At 38.0% G+C, this 13884-nt stretch overlaps 1 long non-coding RNA gene across 1 annotated transcript; it reads right to left on the bottom strand.

Moving 5' to 3' along the window:
* Positions 1-4282: 4282 nt before the first annotated feature.
* LOC148851811 (uncharacterized) lies at positions 4283-5814 on the bottom strand. The gene is made up of 3 exons (XR_016099776.1): positions 5596-5814; positions 5359-5512; positions 4283-4392 (listed from the first exon to the last, which is right to left on the bottom strand). It is a non-coding gene; the product is annotated as an uncharacterized LOC148851811 (long non-coding RNA).
* Between the last annotated feature and the right edge of the window lie 8070 nt (positions 5815-13884).

The following is a 13884-nucleotide window of genomic DNA, read 5'->3' as shown; positions in this document are numbered from 1 at the left end:
TTGAACGGATATTTTGAATGTATTCTGTAATAACCTTGGACCCTTTCTTAGTGGTACTTGATTGGTATCGAAGTTGTTGTGCTCTACTTCGAAAACTGGATGTAAATGTGCGTTGAAGAAAAGTCCAATTTTCTTAAAAGAAATAACTTATATATATATATATATATATAGTAATTTATTTTATATATTATATACAATATAAGATAATATATAATATAAATTATAGTGTCATACTATAATTTTATACATTATGCATAAAATATGTACGTTTAATATATGTGGACTTGAAGTATTAGGCCTATGCCCAGCCTTAAAATTTACACCCCTGATGCGGGCCCAAGCTCAAAATTTCTGTGTCAGACTTGAAGTATTAGGCCTAAGCTCAGCCCTGAAACTTGCAAGCCTAATGTGGGCCCAGGCCTGGGCCAGCGCTAAACACAAAATATAGTCTGAAGCCTGAAATTTTCAAGCCGGCCTGGGCTGGGCTTAAAGTATTAGGCCTGGGCCTGACCCTAAAATTTGCAAACCTGATGCAGGCCCAGGCTTGGACTGAGCCTAAACACAAAACCCAGGCCCCATCCTGAAATTTCCGAGCTGGCCCGGGCTGAGCTTGAAGTATTAGTCTCAGGCCCGACCCTAAAATTTGCGGGCCTGATGTAGGCTCCAGCTTGGACCAGACTTAAACTCAAAACCCAAGCTCGAGCATGGAATTCCCAAATTGACCCGGGCTAGGCTTGAAGTATTAGACCCAGGCCCGACCCTAAGATTTGCAAGCTTAATGCAGGCCCAAGCTTGAGTTGGGCCTAAACACAAAACAAAGGTCCAAGCCCAGAATTTTCCAATAAGGCTGGACTGGGCTTGAAGTATCAAACCTAGGCTTGACCCTAAAATTTATGGGCGTAATGCAGGCCTAGGCCCAGGCCCATGCAGAACTTAAATACAAAGCCCAGGCCCAAGCCAAAATTTCTGAACCGGGCTGAAATGATAACGAAGCAATAATCCAACTTAATATGATTTGATCTTGATGGTACCAAGAGAGGTACTCCTGCTGATCTCTAACTCTCTGAACCCTGATTATATGCATTATTGGAGTTCTGAGCCTTGTACTTTGGTGGTGCCTTCAATGTGCTATGAATAGGGAAAATAATGGGAGATGTTTCCCATACAAAGAGTATTAGCAGAGGAACCGTAGGCAGATGATTGTTCACCAAGCGTTGAAATTTCAGAAGCCTCCAACAAAACATTTGATTCTGAATAAATTTCTCTCATCAATTCGAGGGTTATGTTACATCGTATAAATACAGATATTTTAAAATTCAAAAAGAATGGATAATACTTGACTATGAGAACATGAACTGGGGCAATACTTGGCTAGCTCCAATTAACCATGTTGAAGGACATATGATATGTCCTATAAGCTCCTGAATCTAAATCTTAAAATATAAAGTCTACATCTTAAATCCTAAATCATAAATCCTGAAATTTAAATTCGAAGCTTTCCTTATATCTTAAACCCTAAACTCAAAAACCTTAGTATTTTCTCATGAAGTGCTGATCCCCTTTGAATCGTTTATTGGGTTTCTGATTTTCTTTTTGAATTCTTTAGTATCATAATGTCATGGGATGATCCGGACGGTTGAATCAAATGACCCATAAATCACATGGGCTTCAATTACTTGCAGCAGCTAGCTGCAACCTGGTAAAATGGGTGATATGGTTCAAACCATGGATACGCTGAATCTTTGACAGATGACCATAATTCCTTGTATGCAAGGTATCGACAAACCTGGTAAAGAGTCAATACGCATTGCATAATATGATGATACGATACGTATCACTACTTTGAACTCATGCCTGGTAAAGGTACGTGTTTGCATATTGAGTAACATGATTCTACAAAAGCAGCCCTGAATGAACAAGAAAACGATATCTATGCTATCTAGCAAGCTAGCTTTTGAATTAATGTAATTCCATTAATATGTGTACACGCACAGCTGATCAGAGTTATATAAGGAGGTAACGATGCATGGATTATCCAGCAGAGAGCTTTGTTTTTGTCTCGAACCCACATGAATCGTACGTCGACAGCCTCACTTACCCATCTCATTCCGCGTAGGTTGGCCCTTCTCTTTTGTCAACAATGCGCGTGGGGCCGGAGCGGAGTTGTCTGTGTCTACTGAGATAGTTGCAGACTGCTACAGAGTTGAGTTGCAGACTGATACCAGAGGAGAGATGACCATCAATGCTACGAAGGGAAGGAATAAGAAGGAGTGATGTCCATACATGGTCATATGCCATGTATCATCAGACTTATTGTTCAACTTGTTGGCAAAAGGATGCCCTAGCTTAGCTGCTTTTCCACTCTCTCTCTCTCTCTCTCTCTCTCTCTCTCTCTCTCTCTCCCTCCTGCTTTGGTTGGGCATCGAGGCTGTGATAAGAAGATGACAGTTGAGGTTGTTAAGGAGATGGAATCTCCTGCTTATCGCCAAAGCCAGAATGTGAGATGGAAAACCCAGAAAAGCTCTGCTGTTACTCTCCCTCCTCGTAGGGGAAGAATTAAGCGGCAAATCTTCACTCGTTTATACCATAAGTTCAGGCTCATGGCGACAGACATTATTCTTATGTGCAACAGTAATTAGTGAAGATAAATAGTCCGTCTTTCATAGCAAAGCCGGACATCTGAGTGTATTTATATCATCAATGTCTCTGCATTGTGCATTCAAGTATCAAAATCTGTAAAATTTTCGGTTCCAGCAATGTATGGGTCGAGTCAGTTGTGCACTTGTGCTGTATCTGTGCTTGTTTCACTCATTTCTGTTCTACCTTCTACCTTCTTCGTTTATGAAGATCGAAGAAGTAGCTTCCATTTGTTTAACTATTTAAATATTCGGATGTTTTAATTTTGTCGTTTAACAAAGGAGCGAAGTGAGCCTCTCTCTCTCTCTCTCTCTGTCTCTCTCTGGATATTCAATCTCTCACCTGTAGAAGACCCTCTTGCTCTTGGAAAGTGAACTAGTCTTTCAAGGTGAGGATCTTGGCCTTTACCTTCTCGCTAGAAGCTTTTTCATTTCCCTCCTTTCTGTTCTTTCTTCAGCTGCTAAGAAATTCTAAACTTGTGAGTATTAAGTTGATGGAGTGCAAAATACAAATATTGAAGAAGATTGCTACGGTATAGTGCAAAATACAAATATGTATAGTGCAAAACCTTTTATACGAGATTTTTAAACCTTGTACATATTAGTGCAATTACAAATGTGCTCAGCTACGGTAGTTTTAGATCTTGTATTTATACTGTACATATTTCTATTTTCACTGTTCCCATACTGAGAATTAATTAGCTGTAATTAAAATGGAAACCGAACTAGGAGGGAAAGGAAGAATAAAAAGAAGAGCTGGAGATTTTCTTTGTTATAAACTTAAGCTCTGTATTAACTAATTGTGAAATTTTTTTGTGAATCCCTGTAAGTTTCTACAGTTGAAATATTGAAGAAGATTGCTGATTTCTCCCATTACATCATACATTTTAGTGACATTGATAGATGTCTCAGAATGTTAACTTGGAAAGTAAGCTTTAGTGATGCTGCAAGCTGTTTGTAATGCATTATAATAAAGTTATTGACCAAATAAATGAATTTAATGCCATGTCTACTATCTCAAATACTAAGCTACCTCTATAATTAGTTAGAGAAATTTAATGCCCATTTGAACCAAGATGTTTACAAGTACAAAAACCATACTTGTGTTGAATTCTTACATATTCAGTTGCATTTTCATCTTCCATCTTTTTCTTAAAAAGGGCAGATCCTCTTTATGATATATGGTGCACACCCTCTTTGTAGGGATGGATCTAAAGATTCTTTAAAATAGTTATAAGGTCAGATATGTTGTATGGAATACAATGATAGGAAATTAAGAAACATGTCCAAAAACCGAGTATGGAAGAAATGCAAATGCTAAGTTAATGGATCAGAGGTAAAAGTAGAATGGATAGTGTTGCAGGTTAAAATGGGCTGAGGGTAACACTATCAATTCGCTCCTAAGCCGAGGTGCAGTCGAGTAATCCAAGGCCTGGAGTGGCCGATGACTGGTAGGCTGGTCCTGCAAAGAGTAAAGGATGAAGAATGTCAGAGGCCCCGGGTTGGCACCCGAGGCGGAGACTCCAACGGTCAAGTTAGTATGACAACGGTAAAAGGTGGATGAGTCTTTAGGTGTGAACAATCAAGCAAGGTCACAACGGAGACTAAGAGTTTTCAAGTTCTTGATACTAAGTTCTATTTCTTTACCTTGAGGGGATTGTTTCTTATTTATACTTGAGGCTGCCTGAAAGTAAGTGGGCTCGGACGGTCCGGATGCAATCCGTACGCAATGGGTGCAGACACTGGTTCCAAAATGCTGAAACCATAAGAAGGATTTAAGAATGGGTATTATTAGCGATAAAAGGAGGGAAAATAGATTGAGATGATTTAATCATGTGCATAGAATACTATCTACATCACCTGTGAGAAAAATAAAAGTATTTGGGATTAGAGATAATAGAAAACGTCATATCACATATTGCATAATTAAAAAAATGCGAGAAAACACATACATTTATGCGGTTTCGACATGCGTCAGAGGGGAGGAGTAGAAATCCACTAATGGATATTATAGAATCACATTCACAGATGACAAAACTATGTCGAGATAAGGCTGAAAACAATATGAGATGACCAATTAAGTTGTTAATCCCTAGTTATTAATGAAGATCCACCATTGGGCTATGACTTATTTTGTACTTGGTATTCGTAATTTTCTGCCTTCACTTTTTCTTGGTTCATCTGTCAATTAGAATGAACTGGATGTAGTTCTCTATTCTTTGCTTATTCAACGAGTCTTGACTAGTAAAAATGTACTGGGCCCAGGCCCCTTTTCTTGACTAGTAAAAAGCATTGAGGTTTGAGCTACCTGGGCCTCGCCTGCACCCCAGCCTGATAATATATTCTAGAGATAATCATGGGCCTTACAGGGTAGTCCTAAGAGCATTTTGGGCCGCCCACAGGCCTGGGGTCAGGCAGAAATAGTCATCCCTAACCTCAAGCCAATACAAGTGAGCTAAAGAGTGGAAAATCATGAAATCAAACTAGCCGCATAGTTTGGACTTGGTGGAAAAAGAAAGTTCAGTGTTTGATCTGCTTATTACTTGGAAGCTGCAGGCGGTTTAACCAAAAGTGAGAACCTTAGAACCTAGGACTGCCCAATACATAGAACAGAAAAAAAAAGGAAAATACATAGTCTTGTTCCTAATTTCTCATTGGGTGATATTCTTTGGGGTATTTGGAAAGCAGGAAATGATCAATTATTCAATGCATTAATCCTAACCTCAGGAGATTGTTTTGTAGAATGGAACTTCCATTGCTGCCAAATTTGGCTTCTGTCTTACATTTCATCCCAGGAGAAGCATTATTTACTCAAGAAGATGAGTTCACATCTCCTCCCAACAAGAGGCCGCCCCGCATTACAGTACATCCTCACCCTGTATTAGAAATATTTTCCAATGATGACATCATGGTTTTGATATTGAAAAAGATGAATTCACATCTTCCAAAAAGGCATTACCTACTCGAAAAGATTGAATTCACATCTGTTCCCTACAAGGAGCCGCCCCACAAACATATCCTAGCACATCTTCCAATAATATTTCCAGAACCTATGATATGATAATCAGGAAACACACGGCGGGGATGTACTATGCTGCGTTGTGGGACGGCCCCCCTGTGGGGAGAGGTGTGATCTCCTCAAAAGACCTCTACGTGTCCTTTTTCAGTTCTTACGAGAAACAGGAAACCAAGTATTATCTCATTTTGTGACTGGAGAAAAAAAGGGGATGGGGTGATGGTGTTTGCGCTAACACACAGAATGTTTCCACCCATCGACACAGGAGAAAGGAAAAGTGGAAAACGAAGCTTCGTGGTCAACCAACATACTACATACATTAGACATGACGTAGATCGCCGCCGGAAGTAGCCCAAAATGTCAAATTCTGAAACCAGTCAAGTTTTAGTTTGATTCGTGTTTCAACACTACAGTTCAACCGCTTACTTAACGTCAGGCATCAATCATCGTCTCTGCGCTTCAGAAATCCATTGCCAGGAAACTTCCTTTACTCCTTCGCAGCTTCATTGCCGATAAGCTATCCGCCCATTGCGGCTACTTCTTTGGATTTTCCTTCTCCCGTATATACATGGTTCTGACATGTCGAATCACAGCATCGAAGGTGAAGAAGACATCTCCCATCATCCTTCTCTTTCCCTCGGGCATGGAGACGGATGGGAAGATTACAGAGTTCGGATTGTATGGGCGCCAAATTGAGTCATGGAAGAAACAAAACGAGCTCTTGGTTCCTTGTGTTAGGAGGGGAGGAAGAATTAAACGCCAAATTTTCGCCTCTTTACTCCGAAATTTGAAGAAGCTCGTGATTAGTTGCGCCCTTCGTTTGCTTCCTTGCAACCGTGAACCCACTTAGCCTAGGCCGTCTCTGTTCTCAATCCATTTAATGAAACCCCATTTCTCTATATTTTAATCTCTCAGCAAGTCATAAGGAGGATCTTTTCTGCAACCCTGCACCTCTTCTTTCTAAGTAAAAGATATCGTCTTCTATTTGCAATTAGTGACTAGTGAGGTTGTTCTGTTTTCTTCTTTCAGAAACTGCTTAGAATTTCTTCCGTGATTCAATGTTAGTGGCGACAAAAGTAAAGGTTTCATTGATAAAATTGAATTCATGGGTACAGTTGATTTGAGTGATATCTGGGTAGAGTTGATTTGAGTGATATCTGGGTAGAGTTGATTTGAGTAATATCTGCTTGGTGGAACCCAATTATACGAATAACTGTTCTCTGTGTGCATGATTGTCGCTTTGTCATGTATCTGCCTATCCGATCTCCGAAATTTGAAAAATAAAGAAAGAAAGATCCTGTGCATTTGATTATTTGGGTACTTTGGACCTGAGGGCTCTCTGTCCTTTTGACTGTTTGTTGAAATTTAACTTGCATAATCATCCATTAAAGGAGACACTATAATGAGTAAAATAACTACCAGGAGTTGATTTGTTGTTGGTTGTTCTGTCAACTGAGAATATTCTGGTTGGATGTATGCTAAAAAACAATATCTTAATTGCACGGTTGTTTCAGAATGAACTTCTGTTTTATAATGAAAGAAGTTGTACGTGACAAATACCCACAAATGGATCCAAACAAACAAATATTGTAAATTGAGGCACTCATACCCCAACCTATAGTTGAACTGAGAAATTGTCACCCTTGATACTTGCAAACAGGATCCAGATCTCTGATTCTCTGTACAACAGACTAAATGATATGTTATCATGAAACACCTCTCAAATCCAAGGAGTGGCTTAGATGATTAAACGCCCATTCTTCCATGTCCCAACTCCAATTTTTTAAACTCAAGAAATCTATTTTCACTAATATAACTATGTAAGTGATTTTCTAAAAGAAAAATGCAAATGTTAACTTATATGGTATAACTCCAATGAACAATTCAAACAATGATATGAACGTATTTGTTTAGTCATTAGGAAAATATTAGTGAGGTGTTGAGTAAAGTCATGCCATCCTATTGTGGTATTAAGCAATTTTGGAAGCTCTAAGCATGGATTTTTACAGAAGAGAAAAGAATTGTCCCGTTTGATTGAGGAAAAACTCTACTTTTCTATGGGATGTCAAGCAATATACACTAGGACATTAAATTATTTTGCTCATTACAGGTCTATCTGTATTGGAACAAGCTCTTGCATTCGATATAGATATCAACAACTTCAGTGGCCCTACCAAATACATTTTCAACTTGCATTTTGTGCTTGTTATGGATATTTCATCTTTCAGTGTAAATTTTGCATCCAACACCATTCAGCCATGTCCTTGCAAGATCTGGTTAACAAAGATTGTCCCTTTGTTGTTCAGAATTTGCTTGATCTTACTTTGTTCATTTTAATTAGTTCTGTTCTTTATCCTTAAATTATCCTCATTGTATAAGATTTGGTATTTAAAACGAGTGCAGAGGAGAAAGAGAGAGAGGAAATGCATATCAAACATACGGTGTTTTTCTTCCATTCACATTGCCTTTGCTTTTACTTTTTTGCTCATCTTGCCAAAATGTTGATTTAAGATACTCGCCACATTATTGTAGTGCAGGAAGGCATTCAAGGCAACATTCAAATAAGGGTATGCTCAACTATACCTGTATCTGATAATGGACCTATAACACAGAAACTTTCAACAAAGCCTTATCCCAAATATTTGGGGTTGGCTACATGAATCCCGATTCGTCCACTCTATCAAGGGCCAAAAGAAATTTTCAACATATATACATAAAAACGCAGCAGAAAAGGGGGGAAATAAAGAAGAAAAAACTAGAGTATGACTTTTCCTCATGGCCCTTGCTATATATATATATATATATTTGTTAGTTACCTGTGAAGAATCTTTTGTCATTTCTAAAGGTAGGTACAACCAATTATGCATCAAATAACTATCTAGCAACACTACTAAATTTATCAGTCTCTGCAATTTAAGAGTAATATTGAATTTAGCATTAAGGTCATCCATTAAATGGAAATGACCCTAATTATGCTCCATGAACTTGCAGCATGAAGCAATTTTGGCAGATCTGCCATTACAGTTTCAGGAGATGAAAAGAAAATCTTTCTGTTTATTTTAGAAGAGGAAAAGAGTCCAGTAGTTGAAGAGAACATCTAGCAGTACTGTCACCTTTGTCACCAAATACTTGTCACTTCTTTCAAATGATGATAGAGGTTTCTGAAAAAGTATATGTGTCCACCATCTGTACAACAAACATTCATTTTTGAGTGAATACATCAAATACAGCAGCTCAACCATATGTATGTTCAACCCTCGCATTGTTCATGTGCTCGTACAGAGCTTTTTTATTGTCTTTTGATGTTCAAGGACACTTTGATCTCTTTTTGCTTCTTTTACAAGTTATGTTCTTAGTCCTTACATTATTCTCTATAGGTTTTGGATACTCAAATAGGCAAATAGAAAATACTGGAAGGCAGTTGACAAAACATATCAAGTATGTATTGTCCCTATTCCATTCTCACATCTTTCTTTGGTTCACCATGCCAATTTGTTGGTACATTCTTGTAGTGTAAGAGGTTTACATCTATGTCACTTTTTTCATTGTGCCCTTACTGTTTAAGTTTTATGTACTTGTCATGCTGATAAGTTGAAAGGTCTTTTTCCTGTGCACTGACACCATACAAAGAATTTTAAGGGTATGAATATCTTATTAATAGCAGTTTTTTGAACCTAATTTTTGTTAGTGTAGTTAGGAACGTGATCAACTCAGGATATGGATCCTTTATGATATTTTAAGTGCAGAACTAATTCTTAGATGTAAAAAGATCTTATTGCTCAGGCATTGAATTGATATCATACCCTGACAACATACCAATCTTGGACACGAATACACAATACATACCCAGAAAAACACCAGAAACTGCATGGACATTTCCAGAGTATAATTTATAATGTTGACACTTATAAAATATGTAAATTGTATATTTTAACAAATCATACAATAGAAAACCTGTACAAGTTAGAAGTTTAAATAAACTTGACAAGATATTAGTATTGAGAAATGGCATTCAACTTAAAAAACTAGATATAGAAGCATTATATAAGCATATTAAATGGGATACTTGTACCAATTGTTCAGGATCTTAGGAAATGGAGATATGTGCCCCTGTTTCCTCTATCTGCCTGTGTCAGTATCCATATATGGGCTTCATAGTTTAATTAATGATTTTCTCAGAACCAAAGAATAAGTGCAAACCGTTTAATTTCCTGTTAAGTGTAAACTTTATTACTCAATGTTCAATTCATCATCATCATCTAAGCCTTGCCCCAACTATATTAGATCGGCTACACGAATCCTGTCTCATATCATGGCCATCACTCTGTTCAGTGCCTCATCCACTTTTAAATTATGAGCCCTAAATCATCGCTTGCTAACTCAACCCATATCCTTTTGATCTGCCTCTAGTGTCTCTTCTAGCCCTTTCAGCTTTGTAACAGATCACTTCTCCTTACTGGTAATGTAGATGATCTTCTCTGCATGTGAATGAGTTCATTTTTTACCATGTCCTTTCTAGTTTTTCCACTCATCCATCTCAACATCCGCATTTCTCCTACACTAACAAATGTTCAATTCATTTTGTAAAGATGATCAATATTAGAAAAACTTCTTCAATGCTACTTTCTGAGTAGTGTTGAAATTGGAATTCCAATTCCGGCATTTGGCTTTGAAAACCTATTTGTGATTTTTTATTTTTGCAGGAGTTCAATGATAGATCAAACAATCTGTTTTCTATGATTTTCATAATCCATCTATTGAGAAGGGATGATTTCTCTGAACATATATGATAAATGGAATTGCAGAATAAATCGAACTCCCCAATAAACCCCAGCATTCACTTCAAACACCACTCCAGTGCCACATACCCCCAAGAAAAGAAGAAAATATTTCAATCTGTTGTTGTGAGAACATCTTTTCTCAATCATCTCATCCTTCCTAGCACTACTCTGCAATCATTTTGGACAACATTGTGAATATATTTATCCCACACTTAACCTCGACCCATGCTAAACTCTCCCAGCAGAGAGGGAGTTATCTTCACTATAATCTTTAAGGAAGGTATGGAATAAACAATAGTTTCATCTTATGTATGTTTTGGAAGCATATGGGTGTTGGGAAACAGAACTTGTTCTTTGTGTAGGCATAGAGTGCATTGATTGTTCACCCTGCACTCTAACTTAAGTGTTTACAGATTCCCTTTTCAGCACCTAATGATAACAAATGTTTTGGTTTGTTTTTCTTTTTTTTTTTTTTGGTTTGCTTCACTGTTTGTGATTTCTCTCATTTTATTCCTGTCAAAGTTTTGCCTTTTATTAGGGGTAAGCAACATCTGGGTACTTGAGTTCTGATTACAATAGAAATTTTAGTTTTTATACATGCAACTGTACTCTACACAGCCTTGTCCCAACCATATGGGATGATTGGCTACATGAACCTGTTCCACCATAACACTCTGTTTAGTGCCATATGGATTGTTAAACTATGAGCCTTCAAATCATTTCTCAATACTTCAACTCATGTCCTTAAAGGCCTATCCCTAGGCTTTTTGGTCCTTCAACTTGTTAGAGATCATTTCTCATAGATGCTGTATAATGGTCTTTTATGCAAATGACTAAACCAACCCTTTCAGTCTACTTCATTTTATCACCCACCAGGGCGACTCGAAGATTTCCATGAATATGCTCATTTTTAATCTTATATTTTCAAAATTTCCCACTCATCTATGTCAAAGTTCGCGTATCTGTAATGCTTGGTTTTGGATATGTCATTTTCTTGACTGCCCGACACTATACTCCATAGGCTGGCTATACAACATTGCTAGTCTTATAGCTGTTTTGTAAAATTTTCCCTTTAAACTATATGCATAAAACATGACTGCCAATGCATCTCTTTGTTCTGTCTTAACCTCCTCTACTTCAATGTGCAATATCCTCAATCTCTCTTTTGTAGTGGATTATCCAACCAAGACTGAAAAAGTTCAGATTAGGTATCTCTTGGTCTGCAATTCTAATTTTATCATGGTTCTCACTCCTGTTATCAATGCTGTTAGCCTTGGACTGGGCAGAAAACCAGAAAGCTCATTGGGTCATAGTTTTAACAATTAACCAGCCAGTTAGGATAGTATTTTCTTGGCCATTAAAAATGGATTTATTTCTTTTGTCAAAGGAAAACTGAAAAAGCTTTCATTTTCAAGAAAATTTGAATTGACTTCACGTATTCTGCTAACAGCCGGAAATAAACGATTTTAGACGAGTGAACTCGGTGCTTCAAAATGAAAAAGATAAGACCCAATGAAATCATCACATTAATCCATGTGCATCAGCGCCTAATTTATAATTCTGTGAGATGAATAAGTCCAAATTCTTTTTCAGATGAAAGGAAATAAAGAAATAGACATCTCCAGCAAACTATACTCCGCATCCGTGGTGCTAAACTCTCTCTCTCCATTTAAGGAAGTAACGAAGTTTCCTGAAGCCAAAGCCCACGACAACAAATCAAAGTTCAAACCTCTAAATTCAACAATCGACATCGCAAGTAACATTGCCAGATGCCAATGCGTCTCGACCAACTCAGACATGTCCATTTCAAACCCCTCTCCGTCAGAGGATATATATATATATTGAAAGACGTCAGAATCTATATAGACTTCACACCGCCCAAGTTCATAGTGCGTACTAGGAAACTTCCTGCTCGGCTACTCCGCTTGGGCAGTTGGGCGGCCTGCGGCCTAACCACCAATGATAAGCTGTTCGCACTTTTCGGCTACTTTTTCCGAGCCTTTATATACGTTGGTACCTGCCATGATCCGTCGAATCAAGATACCAACCACCCACAGGCCACAACTCAGAGAACATCTTTGTCCCATCTCTCTCTCTCTCTCTCTCTCACACACACACACAGCCATGAAAATGGATCAGAAGATTACAGAGTTCAGATTGTCTGAGCACCAGATTGAATCATGGAAGACCCAAAATAGGTTCTTGGTTCCTCATATTAAAAGAGGAAGAATCAAGCGCCAAATCTTGGCCTCTTTACTCCAAAATCTGAAGCTCCTCGTTACCTACATCCTCCACTTGCTTCCTTGCTACCGTGAACAGACTTAACTTTTCGCTTCTTCTTCACCGCCGCCGTCGTCGTAGTCGTCTTATTCCTTGACCGTACGATTTGGGTTTGTGTGGGTTCGTTTTGTCAATCATCTTTAGGTTGTCGCTTTAGCTTTTTCAGCCATTTTCGTCTTTCTTCTACTGCCAAGAGTAATACTTTAGTGTTGGTTCATTACTTTTGGATGGTCTAAGCCGTCCAAACCTGTCTCGACACTTCACCTGAGTTCTCGTCTCACGAAAAGCATGTTCTAGTCGATTTTGATCGGCCAAATCTGCCTTGGTCGGGATTATTGCTTTAATTTCCTCCGTTCTCGATCTCTCCAATGGAACCCCCACTTTTCTAGATTTTGATCTCTCAGTTCTTGAAAGCCTGGACGCATTCTACTTTCAAAGTAGAAGGTTCCGTCTGCTGCTAAAAAATTTCTTCTTGATTCAATGAAACCCTGAACTGGATTCATGGCTAGAGTTGAAGTAACATCTGTTTGATCGGTTCGTTGCTGGGATGCATTTATAAGAATATTTTCTTGTGATGATTGCCGTCCTGCTCCTGTATTGTATCTAAATTTGATATGTGAAGATTATACGCATTTGATAATTTGGGCATCCTGGACCATGGGACTCTGTTGTTTGGGTTTATGTTAGAAACTTGTATTATATAAACATCCATGAAAGTTGAACTACTACAATGATAAAAATAACTGTCAGGAGTCAATGTATTGTTGGTTGTTCTGTCAAGCAATTAAGAAATAAGAATATTTTAGTTAGATTTGTGCTGAAAACAATATCTTAACAGCATGGCGGATTGGGGGTTTGTTTCAGCTGAATTTGTTCTGTTTATAGAATCAAAGAAGGTATACAGGATAACAGGACAAATTAGGAGCTTACAAATTATAAATGAATCCAAATATAACAAATGTCCTAAATCCCAGTATCCATACCCCAACCTAAAATTGAATTGGGAAATGCTCGCCTTGATACTTGTAAACAGGATTGAGATCTCTGTACAACAGACTGGACGAGAAGTTATCAAGAAACACCTGTCAAAGACTCAAATCCAAGGAATGACTAGATGATTCAACACCCATTTCTCCAGATACCAACCCCAATTTTCCAAACTCCATTAATG

The sequence above is a fragment of the Nelumbo lutea genome, chromosome 5 (assembly GCF_056320005.1).
Source record: "Nelumbo lutea isolate HS-2025 chromosome 5, American lotus-T2T, whole genome shotgun sequence".
Lineage (NCBI taxonomy): Eukaryota > Viridiplantae > Streptophyta > Magnoliopsida > Proteales > Nelumbonaceae > Nelumbo > Nelumbo lutea.
The sequence above is the reverse complement of the archived record's forward strand: the minus strand, read 5'-3'. Positions and strand labels throughout refer to the sequence as shown.